Here is a 22,199-nt window from a genome sequence, read left to right as displayed (position 1 = left end):
CCATGGAAATACAGTTTAACAGGCCAATCTGGTGTGAAATCTGGAGCCAGTTTTAGAACTTGGGCCACAGCAAGCAGTGTGATACAATTCGTCACTACTGCTCCAACAATGCACTAGGTCTGATAGCATCAGTTTTTCTCTTCCTTACAACAAGAAAACAATTGTACTTTGGGCCTGAGGATGTAGTAATACGTAACAAAATGAATAAAATCTGTACAGCATGTAAGAATGCCATATTCCTAGAAGCAGTAAATGCTGTTTAGGTGCATTTGCCTACAGTTTTCTCGCTCCTGATTCTCTCCAGGTTCTCTGCTCAAATGTCTGTTTGTAAGTGGTCCAGTGAGATAAGCAAGAGTGATCTCATATGGATTAGACTACTTTTACCTGCAGCAAAAATTGCACCGGCAACAAATGTGACTCAGTAGACCATATCTAGTATAATTTCATTATGAAAAACCTTGGTTTTTTACCTCACAGGACAAACATGAATAAGAAGGTGAACAAAGTACATTTTCTGTTATTGAAATAAACATTATTATTCTGGTTCCCACTTCTCTGTTAATGGGTCATGAATCAATTGACACATCCTTTTACTCACTTCAAAACAGTTGCTGCAGATTTGAGGCTCTGTGGCTTTTTCCATTTGTTTTGTTATTAAACTGCATAGTCTCCATCTAACATCTGGGTTTTCAATTTGAAATAGGGTTGGGGACAAAACTGTTCAAACTCATCTTGAAGCTCTGATTCATCTTTGTTCTGGCCCTATTCTTTGTGCTGTGTGACCAGTTAAGGAATAGCTTAGCAGGCTGCAAACAGAAGATGTATGTATGTATATATGTATGTACATGCATCTCTTAAATGAGGGCAGACTGTTAGATATTTTTCTTCCTCATTTCTCATATCAGTTTTTCACACATATCAGTTTTTCAAAGGCCATAATTTTGCATAGTTCCATATCAAGTGCTTCAGGCTGCTCCTCCTTTTAGGAAACCTGTGTGAAAAATGGTTTATTGAGTCAATTTTAGTAATTTCTTCATTTGGAATCATTAGCAAAAAACTATCAACCAGAGTTGATAGAAGCAGTGACCTCATCTTGTGCACATTTTGACCACTGTGAGTGATTCTCACCCTATTGTTGGTTCAGGACTCAGTTCAGGAGATAATYCCTGCCCAGGAAGTTAGCTGAAGTGTGAGCTTACACCCCATAGCTTCATTTTGAATTTGTGCTTGTGTGTCCCCAACAGCAAATTCTTCAAGGCAAGGGCTGTCCTTACCCCCACAGAGCACTGAACAAATCAGTCACCATACTTGTCCCAGAATGAAACGATTGTGGTGCTGAAGACTAACCTTTTATATTAGCCTGACACTGAGGGAAACTTGATTCATCTAATGATTTCAGCTTGAGCTGTTTGCCATCTTTGGTGCTCCAGGGTACACCATTATATGCATTTACTCCATGTCCCTCTCTAAAACTTTAAATTTTAATTCTTCCAGCCCTGTCCTAAACCACCTGATTTTAACTTCCTGGTAAAAAACTCTGGGATTCTTGCCAAAGTTGCCTAACAAACTCCTCTGGCCCTTGTCCTGACAATTAGGCAAACATCACTCAAAGCTCCCAAGTATCTTCCATCTTCCTTCCACTTCTTTCTTTCGTAAAGGGCTGAAGCTCATGCACAGTAATGGAAGACACACAATGTTCCCCTATTAGTTGCTTCTCAGGCCACCTCGTTCTGGTGGCTATGGGACATGCTACAAGGGGCCCTGGTGAGGGGAGCCCTTGAATCCTGGAGGACTGAAAGCATGAGGAGGTTCCTTCTCACCCTTCTGCCATCAGCCATGGGCAGCACCACAGCTCCTGCAGTTATGGAGAAGTCAAGACATCGGCAAGAGGTCTTTGAGCCTTTATAGCACTAGCACTGCTACTTGCTATTTTTTCAGTGATGTCTCACTCACTTTTGGTCATATTACACTATGGATACTTTCAGCTTATATATTTTGAAAATGGGAGGAATTTGCAGTAAACTCAGCAGAGAGCAATATCTGAATGACTAATGGCAAGCAGAGGTTAATGTCCCTTAGTTTCCTCACAGGCCATCAACCCCTAAAGCTGATCATTAATTGCCTGAAATAGCCTACGTGATGGTCATTACTGCTTAATTATTCAGATGAAATGAATAATATCAATTGTAGGACTTCAGTTTTCATAATTGGAGAACTCTATCTTTTTTCTGAGACACATTCCACATCTAATCTGACATTATTTTCATCCCTGCTTTAATAAAAGATGCTTCATGCCTGTTAAGCTTTAATAAATTTGAAGATATTTCTTGCATATTGAGTACCACAGTACAGACATAGTCAGCTTACATTCAGTTATTGTCACATGACTAAACAAATAACCACAGGAATCAGTCATGACAAGCAATAAATGAATGATAGGACAAGCTGTGTCCAAACTGCAGAGCAGATGCAGACTGACACAGTCCCACTTTTTGCTTCCCCAGTCACAGGGACATGGGACACTCTGAGGCACCCTTTGAGCTCAGACTCCTGAGTTTCATTTCCTGGAAACCAGAGAGCAGGGGAAAGCTTTATTTCATTAAGTTGCCTAACTCTTACAGAGTGACCCTCCAAAACCCTCACTGCTTGAGGTTTCTCAATTTCACTCCATATTTTGCTTCAACCTCTGAGACAATGTTACAGCAGATACAGAGGCATCTACATCATGCTAGAGCTAAGTGACTACATCCCGCCTACAGCCTTTGGGATTTTACAACTAAAGCAGCCCTTGCCTAAGTAATCTGGGAACCTGATCCCACTGATAGGCATCGAGTGTTACCAAGTAAAATATGACTGACAGCTCTGAGTTCAGCACGGAAGGTAAGTGTTTGAGATTACTGCCCAGTTTTTGGCATAGTAGCCTACTAATTAGAGTGCTGCCCAGGAAATGGGAAATGAGCTAGCTCCATCTCAGACAGAGGGAGTCCAGACCTAAGAAAATGGTTTAAGCACCAGGCTATAAGTGAAATTGAGGAGGGAGTCTGTGTCCTCACCTGTAGCTCCTGGCAAAAGTGAAGAAAGGCACATGAGATTTACCAATCCATAAAGAGAGATCCTCACTCTGTAACCTGCGAGAAATGCCCTGGCCAGAGACATAGGAGATGATCCTTGACTTGCTCAGATGGGCAAAGCCCAAGTTACTTTGGCTTTGTCTTGATTAGGAAATTTTGTAGAGTGCCTCAAATCTACGTGCTTATCTCAGCTGTGCCCCAAATCCAGGAATCCACTAACCCTACTTCTTCCACCCATATTTTCCACAGAAGGAAGTGTGTGTGTGTGTGTGTGTGTGTGTGTGTGCGTGTACGACTGGTGAGCTCCAACAGATCCCTGCTATGGATATGCCGGGCACTGCTATCCCAGCTATACCTCTTTCCATCCCAACAGGAAAGTCTACACAGTCTTTGTGAATCCAGAGCTAAATGCATTGTACACTTGTTAGCTCTCAGGAAGGGTATTTGACCTCAAAATTATAGAGACACAATGTGCCAAATTCATCCCAACTCAACTGAAACTCYGTGCAAGAAATGACACACCAGATCTTCCCTACAAGAATACCTATGCAATAGCAATGCACAATTCCCTCCTAGGTAAGTTTTACAGGGTGAAACTCTGTGACCTGCAGAGTGGAAGAGATCACACTTGTCAGTCAGTGGTTTCTTCTGCCTGAGGATTAGTGAATTTGTCAGGCTGTACAGTCAGGAGAAAAGAAGCACCAGAAGCCAACCCAAGCATGACAGTTGAATATCAAAGGTTAAGTGAGGTTTGGATCCATGTTTTTCACACAGTACATCAAAAGTCACTTAACAGCTATTAGTTTTCATAGCCCAACCGATGCTCAGATTCCAGAAGCTTGTTCTGCCCATGTATAGTGCAAGGTGTGGGGTTTAGGATTCTTATCTTTCAATGTATGAAATTATTTGCAATCTGATTGTCCTTTATAAAGTACTATTATTACTATGTTTACATTCATTTAGAAGCAAAAATATAGGATAGTCCTGTATGCATTACACTTGACAGTTCTTGCTGAAGGCAAATTGGCATACCAGTATACTGGCCTAGAAATGTATGTGGGCAAAACAGACCTACTGATTAAAAGAATGGGCATCACCTCTTCAGGCACTTCTACTATGAACAACATTTTGAGAATGCACTTCTGTTTCTGTTTATCTATCTGTGTGCGTACAAGTAATGGCTTGACAAACAGTGTTGCTCAGACAGAGCTTATGTCCTGAACAACATGTTCCCAACAGGATGCTGCCATTGGATCTCTTTGAGAAATTGGCCTTATGTGCATAAGAACACTTTCTTAATCAGCCTAGAGAAGCAAAGAGGATGCTGGTGTACAAGCAACATCCTGCAGGATTTCATGTTGCACAGATCTGCTTCTCAATATAGCACTTTCTGCAGATTCTGCTGAACGGAATGGGATGTGAGCCTCCTACATTTTGATACACAGCTAAATGCTGTGCAAGGTTGTAAAGAAAAAGTGGGGACAAGGAAAGGTATTTGCTAGGGACTATACAGCTTAAGGGACTCCATATGGGCGTGTTTGAACTGGTAAATTAAACAGGGCCAGGCCGTAAGCTTGAGCACTGTTCCCTCAGATGTTCATGCTGTTTATCAGTAGCATGCTCCCTAAACAAGTTTGGCCAAGGCAATCAGCATTCCCGTACATACTGCCTGGGTGCAATTCAGAGGTTAGGATGTGCAGGGACAATCCCAGTATGAGTCTGGGCAATGGCCACACTAGGGGTTTTTGAAAGTGGGCGGGAGAGGCAGTGGGGTTTAGCTGTGTGGATAAGAGCTATGCTGTGCCACTTGGCTTCCAAACTAGAATCAGTCCCTTCTCCATTTTACATGAAGTGTAGACATAACCTACRGGCCTAAATATTGTGAAATTTGTATTCCCAGCCCTTGAAGAAATTTGTTGTGTGGCATCTGGATCACCACTGGGTTTGCACAGATTGGGATTCCTGGGTACCCTCTGAGGAACCTGAGGTGCCCACTGCTGTCAGGTGAGGAAAGCCAGGTAAGGACAGCTGCAGGAGGCCTCAGCTTCTTCTGAGAAGCTCTAGCAGCTGCTACTGAGCTCTTTGGGTTGCCCCTGCTTGGATGGTATTGGGACACTTGTTCCAGCTGGTTCCTGCCTAGGGATGGTCACGTACCCTTTTAGCCAGTATTCAGGAGAGGCCTATATAAGAGCCAGGCCCAGAGAACAGCTAACAGGTACAGCAATTTGTGTTACAATTTGTGGAGAAGGGTGCAAAGAAGGGTTTGGCAACCTCAACCAGACCAGCACACACAAATCCAGCTGTGGGCATAGTCCCCAACAGCTGCTGGAGCAGCTGTCCCTGCAACATCAGAGGCTTCTACTCAGACAGAGCTTCAGCAGGAGGATGCAGCTTTGCACATCTCAAACTGCAGGGAGGGCCTGGGGCCTCACAATGAGTCTGGGGCTGGTGGTCTCTTTGGCTGCAGGAGGTACGCAATGGTCGAGGAGCTGAGCCGCCGAGTCAAGGAACTGTGGGAGGGGGTCAGCAGGCTGTGCGACATCAGAAACAATGAAAAAGAGATTGATCAGACCTTCTCTGAGACTCTGTGCCTTCAGGAGCTCAAACTCCCACTGTAGCAGAGGGGCAGGCAGAGTCAGTGCCTAACAGGTCAGAAAGTGGAAACTCCCACGGTGGTGAAGGCTGGAAGCTGGTGACTTCTGGCACTTCTTCCACCTGAAGACTTGCAACTTTGGAAGAGGTTCACTCCCCTTGTAACTGTGCAGGAGCTGGGAGCATTCTGAAGTGGAGCATCGCTGCCAGCTGAACCTTGGCCACACCAGAGCACCAGGTGAAAGTGGCAACTGTTAGTAGTGGGAGACTCCCTGCTGCAGGGTATAGAGGTCCCCATCTGCTGACTTGACCTGACATCTAGGGAGGTTTGCTGTTTGCCAGAGGCTCACATTCGGGATGTTGTGGAGAGGCTGCTGAGGCTTGTCCAGCCCTTGGACTATCACCAGCTGCTGCTTTTCTATGTGGGCGCCTATAATACTGCCAGGAAAGTAACAAGCATGACTACATGGCTCTGGGCATAAGGGACAAGGGCGTGGTCCAGGTGGTGGTCTCCTCGAGCCTGATGGTGAAGGGGAAGGGCCTGAGGAGGACCAAATGCATCCTGTGGATCAACAATTGGTTGCACAGCTGGTCTCAACAGCAGGGTTTTGATTTCTATGACCATGGGACCCTCTTCAAGGACTGACAACTGCTTAGTAGAGATGGGATCCACCTCACAAAGTAGGGTAAAAGTATTTTTTCCAACAGGCTGGCCAGCTTGGTAAGGAGGGCTTTGAACTAGGAATGATGAGGGTGGGAGAGAATGACTAACGGTCAAGTAAGGAAATGGTGGACAAGTCTGGCAACCAAAGGGTCTGGGGTGATGTAAACAGAAGGGACTTCTTAATCAACAAAACAGGACTGAAGTGGAATTGCCCCAAGCATATGCAGGTAAATAAGGACGTGCCTATGGAACTACATTATGGGAGAGCTCTCACGCTCTTCTAGGAAGTCAAGACACTGCGGTGCCTCTTAAGTGCCTGTACACTAATGCATGCACTATGGGGAACAAACGGGAGGATTTAGAATTCTGCATGCAGTTAAAAGGTTACGATCTCATTGGGATAACAGAGGTGTGGTAGGATGGCTCACACAACTGGAGTGCTGTGATGGATGGATACAGGCTCTTTAGGAAGGACAGGCCAATCAGATGAGGAAGGGGAGTCGCCTGTTATTTGGGAGAGCAGTGGGAATGCATGGAGCATTCTGACTGGGGAGAGGTAAGGGGTTAGTCAAGAGCTTATGGGTCAGGATTAGCGGACAGACGAGCATGGGTGACATTGTAGTGGGTGTCTGCTAAAGACTGCCAGATCAGGAAGAAGTAGATGACACCCTCTTCAGAATTCACAATTGGAAGAAGCTTCATGTTCACAGGCCCTGGTCCTCAAGGGGGACTTCAGCCTCCCTGATATCTGCTGAAGGGGCAACACAGCAGGGCACAAACAGTCAGTCAGGTTTCTAGAGTGCATTGATGACAACTTCCTAACTCAGGTATCAAGGAGCCAACAAGGAGAGGTGTTCTGCTGGATTTTCTATTTACAAACAAGGAAGAAATGGTTGGAGGTGTGAAAGCTGGGGGGCAGCCTTGGCTACAGTGACCACGAGATGGTGGAGTTCAGGATCCTGCAAGGACAAAAAGCATTATCACAACCCTGGACTTCAGGACAGTGGACTTCATCCTGTTCAGGGACCTTCTTGGTAGAACCCCACGGGATATGGCCCTGAAGGGAAGAGGGGTCCAAGAGAACTGGCTGATATTCAAGGAACACCTCCTCCAAGCTCAAGAAAGGTCCATCCCAACAAGCAGGAAATAAAGCAAAGGTAGCAGGAGGCTTGCATGGATGAACAAAGAGCTCCTGACTAAACTCATATATAAAAAGGAAGTGTACAACAGGTGGAAGCAGGGACAGGTGATCCAGGAGGAACATAGAGCCACTGCCTGAGCATGCAGGAATGGATTAGGAGAGCTAAAGCCCAACTAGAGCTGAAACTGGTGAGGGACATGAAAGGCAACAAGGAAGGCTTCTGCAAGTCCATAAGCAGCAAAAGGAAGGCTAGGGAAAATGTGGGCCCACTGCTGAATAGGGCAGGGGCCCTGGTGACAAACACCACTGAAAAAGCAGAGGTAGTGAATACTTTCTTTGTCTCAGCCTTTACTGGTAAGACCAATCCTCAGGAATCCCAGGCCCTTGAGACCAGAGGGGAAGTGTGGAGGAAAGAAGACTTACCCTTCATGGAGGAGAATCAGGTTAGGGAACATTTACACAAACTGGATATACAAAAGTCCATGAGCCATGATGGGATGAACCCACAAGTGCTTGAGGGAGCTGGCCAATGTCATTGCAAAGCCACTCTTGATTATCTTTGAAAGGTCATGGAAATTGGGAGAAGTTCTTGAGGACTGGAAGAGAGCAAACATCACCCCTAACTTCAAGAAGGGCAAGAAGGAGGACCCAGGCAAGCCTCACCTTGATCCCTGGGAAGATGATAGAGCAACTAATCCTGGATACTATTTCCAGACATGTGAAGGACAGGAAAGTGATCAGTGCAAGTCAGCATGGATTTATGAAGGGGAAATCATGCTTAACCAACCTGATAGCSTTCTGGTATGAGATGACTGGCTTGGTAGAAGAGGGGAGAGCAGTGGATGTTCTTTACTTTGACTTTAATAAGGCTTTTGACACTGTCTCCCAAAACATCCAATACTATTTAACATCTTCATTAATGACCTGGACTATGGGACAGAGTGCACCCTCAGCAAGTTCACAGATGATACAAAACTGGGAGGAGTGACTGACATACCAAATGGTTGTGCTGCTACTCAGAAGACCTTGACAGGCTGGAGAAATGGGCAGAGAGGAACTTCATGAAGCTCAATAAAGGGAAAAGCCAAGTCCTGCTCGTTGGGAGGAATAATCCCATTCTCCAATACAGGCTGGGGTATGACCAGCTGGAGAGCAGCTTTGCAGTAAAAGACCTGGGTGTCCTGGTGAACAGCAAGTTAAAATGGGCCAGGGGTGTGCCCTTGTGACAAAGAAGGCCAACAGCATCCTGCATCAGGAAGAACATTGTCATCAGGTTGAGGGAGGTGATCCTTCCCCTCTGCTCAGCCCTGGTGAGACTGCATCTGGAGTAGTGTCCAATTCTGGGCTCCCCAGTGCAAGATTTACTGGAGCAAGTCCTGTGCAAGGCCACAAAGATGACTAAGGGATTGGAGCATCTCTCATACAAGGAGAGGCTGAGGGAGCCAGGACTGTGTAGCCTGGAGAAGAGAAGGCTCAGGGGGATCTTATCAATGTATATTGATATCTGATGGGAGTGTGCCAAGAGAATGGGGTCAGATTCTTCTCAGTGGTGCCCAGTGACAGGACAGGAGGCAGTGGGCACAAAGTGAAACACAGGAAATTCCGCTTGGACACAGGAAAATTCTTCTTCACTGTGAGGGTGGTTGAACATTGGAACAGGTGGCCCAGAAAGTTTGTGGAGTCTCCATCCTTGGAGATAGTTAAAACATGACTGGACGGGGTCCTGGGCAACCTGATCTAGCTGACCCTGCTTCGAGCAGGGGGTTGGACCACGTGATCTCCAGAGGTGCCTCCCAATCCCAACTATTTTGTGATTCTCTTAGCAGAAAGTTGTCTTCTGTTAGATTGGTGCTCTGGAGCAGCTGTATATAAATGCATTGAAAATGATAAGAGAAATGCACAAGAATTTAGCTCCTCAGATCTTGAAGATATTAAAACAAGTCAAGTCTGAAACCTGTACATATAACATTTAGTTTACTGGATAATATAGCTAACAGTTTTGTATGGGGGTCACTGGCAGCCTGCAGTGACAGAGAGGAACTCACAGAGGTTACAGCAAAGATCTGAATTAAAAGAAGTCAGTTTGGAATGATTTCCAAAACAACAAAAAAGAGACTTTGCTGGGGAGGGCCCAAGGCTGTTAGAGGAGGATTAAGATCCAGGTGCCCTACTTTCCTGCTCTCTCCCTGCAGCAAGAGACAGTACAACTATACAGAAACCTTGTGTTCACTCTGTATTCAAGTTTTTCACCAGCTACTCAATAACTTTTGCACTATCACCAAGAAAGACCAAATCTTGAATGTCATCCTTGTTTTCTTTTTGGTCTGTTATTTATTTTCATTCTAATTTTTCTCCAGTGACAGAAACAGGCTGTCTGGTTTGAAGAGTTTACTGGCAAAATGAAGACGTTATGCAGAAACCAGGGGGAAACAGATAAACTGAGAGGAGGAGGAAGAGGAATGGCCTGCGTCTCCTTGGTACATCCCTGTGACAGCTCTCCTGCATATGTCCATTACAGACATCCTGAGGTTGTAGTGTATTATTGCTGCTGTATTGCTGCACTGCTTGTCAGTTCAATGACATAAGTGAGCTCCCTGATGGGTGAAGATCAGAATGCAAAAAGCTTTCTGTGGAGGTTATTTCATGAATGGAGAGCAGCAAAAAGGATGACGCTCGAATAGGAGTGAGAAATGGAGAGTGAAAGGATACCACAATCTTTATCAGAGTAAGGGGATATGAAAGGAAGGTCAGCAAGGTATTTGATGGGGCAGAGTCACACAGGGCCTTGGTCATGAAGGGGAAAGGTCTGAATTTTTTAAAGCTGTGTGATAGAGGGAACACAGGGTGGGACCATGAGGGGGCAGACAGGTGGTGTGTTCAGTGTGATGGAGACCTTTCCTTTTAACTCATCCAAGAAGGAGGTCAGCAACTGGGAAATTTCTTTTGGTCCAGATGTGTAGGCTCCTTCCTTCTTTACAAATATTGCTTTGGGGAAATCCCATGGACTACAGGATTCTTAGGATTTGTTTCTCACAGCTTCACTTATATTTGCAATAATTCTCCATCCTTGTTTGCACACTAAAGTTTCTTACAGCTCATCTCTGTGCTGCTCCAAAAGCAGAGGTATAACTATGAAATTTGGGGGTGGGGGCGGTAGCACTACACCTTTGCTCCTATTTATAGGTGGCTCCTATTCAATCAACCAAGCGATTGTGTCTAATGTCACTCATGCCATGTCACGGCATGGGATGGAGGTGTGACGCATCAGGCAGGCATGTCACCCATACTTAAAGAAGCCCTGATCAGTGGCACACTCCCCTACAAAAGTCTAGCATCTCCCGTGTCCTGGGACCTTTCATTTCAGACATGTCTCCTAATCTCATGTTGCCCCTTGCATCAATGGAGAAGAGATTTGAAAGAACAAAGGAAACAAAAAACTTTTAGACTTCCACTTTCTCCATTGAATTAATCAGCTCTGACAGATTTGTGGCTTCCTATGACCCTGAAGTTTTRCTTTCTGCTAGCACATCAGGCACTGATTTTCCTCTTTCTTTCTCCTGCAGCAGGCATTATAGTGATCTTTCTCAAAACTGACAGGGACAGGGCTTATTTCCAGTAAAAGGGCATCATATTTAGCTGTGCAGGGTAAGTGAGATTAGGAGAATAGGTACATGGGAATAATGAGAGCTCAAAGGGCAGCAGACTTTCAATATATTTATATAGTTAAATGTAACAAGTTCAGACACTATCATTTATTTTTTCATTGTCCACAAAAAAACCCTCTCAGTTTGCTTCTTTTTCTTTTTGTGAGTGCTTTCCTATTTTCCTTAACCTCTGTGTTGCAGTGTTGCTAGACTGTGTACATGAAGATACATTTCCTGCCCTGGGGAAGATCCCAGATAAGCAGAGAAGTGACATACAAATGGCAAGGGGGAGAGAGCGATCTAATCGACTGGCCTCAAGCTTTGTACATTATGATAGGACAAGAATACAGAGCAAAGGCAAGCAGGCATCTGTCTGCTGAAAGATGCACACTGCTCTCCCCGATCTTTTGTTTGTCCTTGTCTTTTCATTCTCTTCTCCCTTACGCCCTTCCTTGTGCTTCTCATGCTGAGATGGTGTTAGACTTGGGGGAGGCATGGCAAGGACTGAAGTGTGGCCCATGCACATATTGATTGGTTTGCTTGTTTTCTAATTTAGTTTACTGGCTGTCTCTCTCTCTCCTCACGGCCTTCAGCCCTGGACTGTAACTAGGCTGCTCCTTGCTAAATTTGGCTCCATTCCTTTCCTACTCTCTGGTGAATACCTAACACCTGCTGATGGTTTTTGGCTTTTTGTCATTTTCATATGCTTTCCATATTGTGTGCAAGGATGGAAGAAAGGCTCTTCTCCTCCCCTTCTCTCGCCACCCCTAAACCCCTTTTCAGGTGTAGAATCTGAACTCAGCAATATCAAAGCATTTCCTGTATTCCTGCTTCACTATATGGTTCATCTTTAGGTGGAGTGAGTGAAGGGACAGCTAAAAATAATTCCCTGGATTGAAATATTTTGTTTTGAAACTTTGGATTCCAACTGGGTCTTTATTTTTAAAATTCCCCTCTTTAAAACATTAGATGCTTGAAATTTAAGAAGAAAAAAGCTGAATGCCTTTGTTCCAGGGCAAATTAAATATTACTTGTTTTTTCTTTTTTACAGCCATTTGGTCAAGCTGGAAAATCATCTGGAGGTGTATGAATAACCTCAGGGCTTTTTGTCTCTTTCCCCTGCTCCAAGTGAGCCATAAATACAGAAATAAGACAGAACCGTCCCAGTGGTGCAGTGTAATCACGGCGGTGATCTAAGAGCGCAGCTGGTGTCACTGAGCCTGCCCAGCCGCATGGCTGGCTCCTCCTCGCTGCCTGCATGCATTGCGCTGAAGGATATTGCTCTGCAGGCAACTGGAGAAGGGGCAGCAGGGGTGCAGCAGCCTGACCCTGCAGTGTTGCATGCAGGAGCCCTTACACCGTCAGCGCTAGGACCGGGACAGGTATGGGTGAATTTTCTCTGAGCTGAATCAAGTGTGACCGAGAGCGGAGTCTGGCCTCTGAGCTTCCCGCTTAGCACCGCCAGACCTTGGACTTTGTTTCAGCCTTCGGAAATGCACCGTCATGAAGAAGCTTTGGGCTATAGAAGCTCTGAGTCACCAGGCTGTGACAACACCCATGGTGAGCACTGTGGTCCGGCGAGGGGAACTGCAAAGCGTTCCCACTGGTGTCGTGACATGCTGGGCTTCACATAGCAATGTGGCAGTGGGGCCCAGCTGACCAGCTCTTCCCCTTCATCTTGAGGGGTGCTGCAGTGGGACCCCAACAGGAAGGGGAACCTCACGCACCCCTTATACAGAACCACAGTGGGTGCTTCAGACATACAGACTCCAAGGTGATAAAGCCCCTGGGACAAAGCTCTAGCAGAATAACAATACAGTAGGAGATCTCAGAGGTCTGACATGAATGTAGGAAACTTCCTCTACCCATCAATATCCTGTCCTTGAGAGGGTTAGCCAGTGGAAAGACAGGCACGTGGCAAGGCCTGTCTTCTCTTCTGATGTCTTTTTCCATCCTCCTTTCTCACAGCGAGTCCTGGGAAGAGCTGTCAGACCATAGCTATTCATTTCACACCTCTCTGAGATAGCTAGAACAAGGGTCCTGGAGWGATGAGTTGCACTCCTGGCTTGCGTCCAGACCGCCTGAGTGCGCTTGGACAAGTCATCAAATTCTCCAGTGCTCCTCCCTACCAACCCCCCTTTAACAGAGCTCGTTTTTTCTCTCTCCAGCACTTTTCCTTCTCTGCAACAACTGTAGGCTGTTCAGTCTGGATTCACCCTACTTGATGTATATAACTGAAGTGCCAGGTAAATGGCTTGTTCCTGTCATTGTCTCTATTTATAGACCCTGGAAGGACAGAGACAGGCACTTGCAAAGGGCGATTCAGATATGAGGTGGGATGTACTGGTGTAGCATGAATCTCAGCTGCAAGTGCCTTTCTCTGAGTACACAGTGCCTAGTATAAGGAGCTCAGTCATAGCTGGGACCTGGATGGTACAACAAGTTAAAAAAGTACAGTAGCAAAGTGACTTCAGAGCTGGACAGTCTTCAATTAAATGTGTGAAATGKGGTGGAGACTTCATATCCATCTGTTGAGAGGACTTTGGCTGCTATCTATAATGAAGTTCTTCCCAAAAGTATTTTAATTGCTTAGCCTTAGRATCAATTGTATATTCTCTGAATTCTCAGAGAGAACTGTAGCTACCACTGCACAGACTTTCTTCTGATACCACATTGCACTAAAAGCAACGTTACCTTTTTTAGGATGCAGATAATAAAAGATAAAGATTTTTATAGTAACTTTTGAATTTTCTATTCAAAAACATCTAACTAATTTCATTAATACAAACCAATGTGAGCTTGGAAAGGCCATCTTTGCTGACCCAGCTCAAAAAAATACCAAGATTTAAGCAGAGGGAAGGCTGCAGTGACGTCAGTGGGTTTAGAACTAAGGACAGACTAGTGGGATCCACATGAACATAAGGCCAATGGTGAGCTGACATGCTTTAGCAGGATGGAGCCCAGCTGTCAAACTCACTGAGGTAAGCTGATTTCTTTGCAGGACTGTGAAGAGGACACGTGTGCTCTTACAGCTCATCCCCTTCCTTCAACTCCATTAGTCCTATTCCTCCCACATCAGACTTGATAGGGGAAGGGTTTTGTTGCGCTTTTGAAGGTATAGGAAACTAAACCACATTTTTCTAGGTAGTTTAGGAGAGAGGATTGTTGATCCTAGCCAAAACCCCACCCTGCAATTTTTCACACCACTGGAGGACTAGAAGGGAGATGGAGCCTTGCCTGGCCCCCTTCTCTGTCAGAGAGCGGTCTGGCCCCTGAAGGAGTGAGGGGTAAAACCTTCCCTGTTTGTGCTCTCAAACCAACACGGCAAAAGTAAAACCTGAGATATACTCCACTGGACAACAGACACACAAGGACACACCTCGAGAGTCTGGGCAGGAGAGGGGGGCAGCAGTTATGGTTGTTTCATAGCAGTAAAACAGTTTGGTTGTTGCTTTTACCTGACAGCTGTCTGACAACAAGACTAGATTGCAGGAAATCTTATCCCAAACCCAGCACTGACTTGGTTATGTAAATTCGTGTGAGTTGATTGATTTCCTTTTCCATGGCTTCTCCCTCAGTAATATGCAGTTAATATTTATATATACTTATTTAACAAACAGTTTATATGTATACACTTCATTGCAGTTCTGCAGATTAGTTAACCAAAATAGGGCCAGACTMTTCCTTGACTGCAGATTTTTATGTGTGTAAATGTGACCTCAACTTACCTGCTGCGAAGTGCTCGTGCAAAGTGAGAATTAAGTTGAACTTAATAAAGAAATCCTTGAATGTTACAAGAGTGTATAATTTTGAGTATGTTATTTTAGATCAGTAGTACTGAAAAATAAAACCTCATGGCAGAATGCATGGCAAGGACACTCTACAAGTGAGTAAGYACATCTACTTACATCCCTAAGTATGTCTCTACCGACCATATTGTTTGCATGACTGCATTCATTCAATCAACTTAATGTCATCTAAAGACATACTTAAAGCAGATTCAGTGCTTGGTAAAAATCCAACCATAGCTAAGCTCCAGTCTGATTCTTAATAGGAAACAATAAACGGTGCCTACATTTTTAATAATCATCTTTTACGAAAGGTACCTATTTAAAGTGATGGGCTTGTAGAGCCTGCCTTTTACCGCCAGGGGTCATGAGCAAAACAGCGCAGCTCGACCACTGATTTCCTCACTAACCATCCTGAAGGGAGAGAAGTGGAAGAATCAGCAAAAATATAGCTTCATTCACAGTAAGTAAAATGAAGACTACAATATTCAGGATCCTAAGCAATTTAGAGGGAAGGTGGCAAGGTTACCAATGCAACCATCAGTTTTTGAGTGTGGGAGCTGGGAGACAGGCAGCAAGAAGATACGCTATTCATCCTCTGCGAACACAGATTTGTTGACATTTGTTGCCCTTTTATGTTTGCTTATTCATGAACAGTACCGTAGGAAACTTGTTGTGTTTTTCAATAACGTATGCAGAATCTAAAAGCCCTGTAGAAACCTGTGTGAATATTCAAAAAAAAAAAAAAAAAAAAGCACTTGCAGCTTTCCTGAAAATGCTTTTACTGTTTGCAAACACATTTATGGAATACTAAAAAAGTGTCTGAGCAAAATCAGCAACTGAGAGAGGGAATTTTACTAGCCATAAAGCCTGGATCAGTTCAGGGAGAAGAAACAAGACCACATGTTTTCACTGACCAGCCATATGACATAAAAACTGGAAGAGCTGCAGAAAACTTAGCATGAAAATCAGCTTAAGTATATCTATACTGTAAAACTTTAAACAGTTATTAGAGTCACAGGCTGTAAACTATGTGCAGATAATTTTCAAAAGAAAATGTGTTTTTTTTGTCAGACAAATTATTCACAATGAATAACTTGATCCTCTCTCCCTCTTGCCTTCATGAACATTTGTCTATGAAGTATGTTGGAAAAGAGAGGACTGAAGATGGCAAAGCAAAATTGTCATTTTTTTAATTCAAAAAATATCAAGCCAAGCAACTCTGCTGTAGGAAAAGTACCACAATTCTCCTGTAAAGCACCATCTTGTCCTGGCCAGAGCTCTGTGCACTGTCACTTACTGGTGGCCAGAATTAGTCATCTTCCTGTGAGAAATAGATATGAAGAGACATAAATGGCATTAGACATAGAAGGAATGACACTAATGAGCCAGAATTTCCCAACTCCCCCTGCAGTTTTACAACTCTATATACACACTTTTGCTATAAGTAAGAAGGAGTAGTTATATTCCTGTTTTAAAAAAAGCAGGTGCTCTGAGAAAGTCCCACAGTCAGTCTTTCCTGAGAGATAAAGTTCTCGAAGAAAATGAGGTTTATTTTTCAAAAATGGCAAAACACATTTCTGAGCAGTGGCTAAAAATATGCTTCATCTTGCAGTGAGTTATTACTTACCACTCTAAAAGAGAAGTTTATTACAGAAATCCTGACAGCTCATTAACTACCTTACTAAAGAATGGTTGTGCTGTAATAAAACTCTCATCACTCCATCTCTACAGCAAAAGAAAAGATAAAATGAACCGACTGTTTACATATTGCATTCAATCAACAACTGTAGAAACAGAGGCCCTCAAGTCCCAAGTTAGTGTCATGGCCATGTTGCCATGAGCCCTGGGTAATGAATGTCTTCTGCAGAGAAAGGCCACCAGGGCTCCTCCTTATCTGCCCCACCGTTGTGGGAAGGTGCCAAGGAGCAATCGTTGCAAGCAGCTTGTTTAATCCTTGTACCGCTTGGCCACCTCCTTCAGCGCTTCTTGCACACCTCCATCAATTAGGATTTCTTCCTGCCTCACCATAACAGGGGGCTCCTGGGGTGGGGAACGGTTTCTGAGACACTTGCTATTTCTAGCAGCTCCCCACAGAAAAGTGCTGGTCCACCTTCTGTCACTCTAAAGCAGCATTAACCTTCCCTGACAGAGATTTGTTTAACCTGTTTTTAAAAATCTCCCATGAAAGAGGTTCGACAATATGTGTAGGTTTGAAGATTTAACTACATTTTCACTGATGCAAATCAGGCCAATTACCTTTTGTTCTGCTCTTAGACAGAGAGAAAGTTTGATCTCCCTTGTTTTTATTATAACCTTAATAAGCTGAGGGATGAGTATGTGTTCTTGACCTACCCTCACCCCTATCCCCCCGTCTTCCCCAGACTAAGCAAAGTGAAATCCCTGAATTTACTCATAAGTAATATTTTCTAACTCTCCTATCATATTTATTTTTCTCCTCTGGTCTCTGCACATGTTGTCATACCTTTCTTTAAAGTGTGGTTGTCAGACCTGGATAGAAAAATGCTCTAGCTGAGGCCTTATCATTATGCATCAGAGCATGTTAAATATTTTTGGTGTCTTGCATATCACATTCCTGTCAATAAATCCAAGAATGGGAGTTGTCTTTTTTGCAGCACCATCACACACACATTTTTAGTTTGTGAAACACAAGAACTGCCAAATCCTTTTACACTGTGCTGGTGACATTCTGTTAGTTCTCCATTGTGTATTTGTGCATTTAAGTCTTATGACTAAAGGAAGCATTTTGCATTTCTTTTTACTGAATTTTATCTTGCAGACCTTGGATCACTTCTCCAGCCTGTCAAGATCATTCTRAATTTTATCCCTGTCCTCCAAAGTACCTGCATGCCTTCCAAGCTTGGTGTCAGCTGTGAATGATAGAAAAACATTTTCTGTTCCATTGCTTAACATAACCAACCCTAAGGCAAATCCCTGCTGACCATTACTTGAAATGCATCCCAGTTTGACAAAAGTGCTTATCTCTCTGAGCCTGTTTTTCCCTCAGTGTGTGGTGTAGGTACCTTGCAATGATGTCATGTAGAGACTGGGTAGGAATCAGATGCAGGTGTCTAAATTCACACCTGCTTTTTAAGTGTCTACTTGTGAGCTAAGTATTCAAGTTGCTGTTGCAGTCAGTGGAGCCCAGAGAGCTGTTCTGCTCATCTTCAGGCAGACTCTGCTTGGTCAGACAAATTTGTCCCCAGGCTCCCTTGGCTGTACTGACTAATGGCTCTGTTCAGTTGTCCACAAATAAGTGTACAGTGATGCCCTTAGGGGGGCTGTATGGGACTGGCAGATCTGACGCTGGGCCTATGGCAGGTCCATCCCCCTTTGGAGTGGGAGCTGGAGGTCAGTCAGGATGTCCTAAGGCATCTCAAAGACTACTAGGTGCCTTTATGAGAGCAACTGCATTGAGGCCTAGATCTCTTCACCACACAGGAAACTTAGACATCTAGGTTACATGTAGACACCTACATGGTGAACAACAGAAATTTATATGCACGTATCTGAAGTTGAATCTTGTCCTACCTATCTCCAGTTTTGCTTAGGGGAATGACACGTGGTCATGCAGTGTGAAAAGCCATATGAAGGTCAAAGCAAATCATGTCTGTTGTTACCCCCTAGGCCAACTATTTAGTCAAAGACTGAAATTAGATTGGTTTGACAAGATTCTTCTTCTTGATAATTCCGTAATGGCTGTTTTTCAATCACTGTTTTAACCTTTAGGTGCTTTTATGGTGTTTGCTTAATAATTTGGTCTATGCACCAAAGTTATACATATTCTCTGAACTCCAGTTCGTAGGTGTCTCCCTCCTCTCCCCTTTTAAAAATATGTACCATATTTGCCCCTTCTGCAGTTCACTGAGATCTCCCATAAGCTCTTGAAGATAATTGCTAGAGTTTCCAAGATTGCTTCAATTTTCTCTTTGAGTATCCCAGTGCATGTTTCTTTGGGTGTTACTGATTTGAATACATTTATTTTATTTAAATGTTGTTTAACCTATTCTTTTGCAAGTTAATCCTGCTTTTCTATTCACTTATTAAAATTAATTATGTTAAATATCTAGTCCTAATTAACCTTTTTAGTGATGACTGAAACAGTTGAATACTTTGGCCATTGTTGCCCTTCTCCCTAGCAAATTGCTGGACCCGTGCTTTTCTTTGTCTTCCTCTTACTTTCCATGTATTCCTCATTGTCCTCAGTGTCCCTTGCTGTTAATTTTACATCTTGGCCATTCCAGAATTAATATTTCATACTATGGATGTGAGAATGAGTGGAGAAGTGCTGTTCTTCCCTCCAAAGGACCAGATGCTGGAGTCAGTTACCATTAATATTATCTAACAATAGTATGAAAACCAGCAATGCTGATTTTTGTCTTTAGTGTACCAGTGTTATATTGTTGCTTGATTAACTCAGCAAATGTACACAAAATGACAGATGAATTTTTTTTGCAGGATGTTATGCAATAGTCTTTACGTGGTAATGGACTACATGAGACAAAATTGAAGGATATAGGCTGGTTTAAACACATTAAGTCTTGCATCTTTGCTTCCATCATCTATTTTCAGGTTATTAAGATCATGTTGTTGCCATGTTTTCACTTGTAGTCAACCCAAATAGCAATCTAGACATTAACAATAGCTATTAAACAAGGTCATGTTGGAAAAATGACTATTTTTTGTTGGTAAATTCTGATCCACTCCAAATGTTTATTCAAATTAGTGAGAATTTTCTGGACTTGTTGGGAGTGTCCAGCAGCAGAGGCCAAAAAATAAAGGCAACTAGCTCATCATTCAACATGGTTGTGATTAAAGCTTAAAATGGTCTTGGATGCAATCTTTTGAACTCCAAATTATGGCTCATGTGATAGATTGATGCAGAAAAGGTTTACACTTCATTATGTTGTAAGGTGATGGATAAGCTGGCAACTCCATTTGATCAGTGAAGTGTAGGAACAGGTCAGATGAAGAAGCAGACTGAGCAGGTTGAGAAATGAGGATATAAAGTTAATTGTGGCCAAGATTAATTTCCTTTATAGGACTATGTGCGAGAAGGATTTGAAATAGTTTGGAAGGTGTTTCTAATTTCAGAAGCCAGTGATAGTATTTAGTGCTGCACACGACTTCAGGCACATAAATTTAATCTATAGATTTCAAAGCACTTTGCAAACATGGAAGCTGTTAATATTCTTGTTCTGCTTTGGAAGGGGAGGCACTGACAACTCTAGCAAACTGCTGCTTTGCCCCAACTTTTCCCACAAGTCCACAGCAGGGCCAGTGCAGAATCCTGCTGTCCCAGGTTAATCCATCCACAGACCTCAGACACACAGCACCCACTTTGCTTGTAATATCTTTGGAGAAAACTGTAAACAGGGTCTGTTCTTCCTGGAGAATTAGAGTTGTGCCAACTTGTCTCAGCGGAACGTTATTTAATTGACAATTTCCTCTGATAGTAGGACTCTGAGCATGTAGTATCCCTGCAAATCAAAAGAAGATTTAAGAGTGAAGTCTGTCTGCAGCCAAATAGAAGGACACAGGAGTGCCTTTGATCACATCTTGGTGCTGTGTCAGGATGAGATCCTGGTAAGTAGCATCTCTGTCTTCAGTTTTCATGGTTTTCATGGGAAAGAAGCCTGGATGTAGAGGCCTGATGGAAGCTGTGGTACACTCCAGCCTGGTCCCCCCTCTCGGTGACTGGTGAGTCAGGATCTTGGACTGTGCAATAACACACTTGCCATACAATTGCCTTTGTGCATCTGCTGTGCGAAACGCAGATGCATTTGAACAAAAGCACAGTGGAAAAAAAAAAGAATTGAATAATTTCTCATCAGACATATGCAAATTGGATAATTTCTGTGCTTTTTGGCTCAGCCTTTTTCTTACTTTTGAAGGTTAAGAAGAGTCCTCACATTTCATTGATATTTGTCATGCTCTGTTCCATAAGTGCGTATGAGATGTATGGTCATCTTGAACATCCACTCCTCTGTAACCTGTAATCCTCTAAATTCCTTAGGAAGAACCCTAGCCCATTGAAATCAAAGGCAAAAAATCCTGCACACTGTAGACCAATATTTCTTTCCTGTGTCTTTGCCATCATCAAGCAGAAGCTATTTGGTTTTAGATACTGAGTATCTCATCATTCTGAATATGCTGTCAAAAGCTGTAGAAAAAAAAGAGCACTTTTTCAATCATTTTAGTTCTTTGTGAAATCTGGAGTTGTACATAGACCTTTCAGTTTTCTCAGTATGTATTCTGTCAGTTTGCCTCCTTTCAGAGTGTCCAATTATATATGTGTTACAGTCACATTATAAAACAGCCATTTCACAGAATCGGTTTCCCAATGTGGTTGCAACATATTAAAAATATCACTTGCAGTATTTAAAAATACTATTAACAGAGGCATTCATAGAGCAGATGGGCATCTTTTCAGCTACTGTTTACCAACCTTGGATACTTCATTGGAGAAGAGATTTTTGTAAAGGGAGTGTAGCTGTGTGCTAATGTTAAGTGAGATAATGACTTTTTTGAATAATATAAGGAGATGTGGTCCTAATCATGACAATGAATGAGCACATCTCCTGGCATCTAGTGACAGTGCAAAAGTCACAGATAATATCCATCACATCAGAAGTAGCTGGAACTCATGTGAGGCACAGATCCTGCCTGTTACACAGGCAAAATGGCAATGAAGGAAATAGGAATTTTGGCTGAATTGTGTCTGGTGCCATCACTTGCTTTTGAAACCTGAAAATCTAAGGCTTGGGTCTGCACTCATTTTCTGCAGTCATTTTTCAYTCATACTCTGAATGGGAAGATAAATAAACGCATAAATAATGTCATCTTCTCATATAAAGCTGATTTCTCCTCTGCACACTTTAGGTTCTGTGCATTTAAACAAAAGAAAGTGCAAAAAAGTATTCAGAGTATTACTATGTACAAGAAGCCCAAGTTTTGAAAACTCATTGAAACAAGGGTTATAACAACAGCAATACCAAGTTCTTCTATGGTACTTTTCACCCAAAGCAGTATTAGTATTGTTATTATAATTACTATTATCATTAGCCAACATGGAATGTGTGCGTCTGCACAGTGCAGATGAACCCAATCAATGTATGTGTACAGAACAGAAATGCCCATAAATATTCATCTGAAATATTATTTCAATAGAACAGCTCATATCAACAAAATTGAAGTGATTTTTATAGGGGCGAGGGGAAATTATTTTCTACCAGTTTGTTCACTCAGTATGTATTTCTCTGGAGAAAAGGACAATGA

Source organism: Apteryx rowi, unplaced genomic scaffold, assembly GCF_003343035.1.
Source record: "Apteryx rowi isolate R43461 unplaced genomic scaffold, aptRow1 scaffold_268, whole genome shotgun sequence".
Lineage (NCBI taxonomy): Eukaryota > Metazoa > Chordata > Aves > Apterygiformes > Apterygidae > Apteryx > Apteryx rowi.
The sequence above is the reverse complement of the archived record's forward strand: the minus strand, read 5'-3'. Positions refer to the sequence as shown.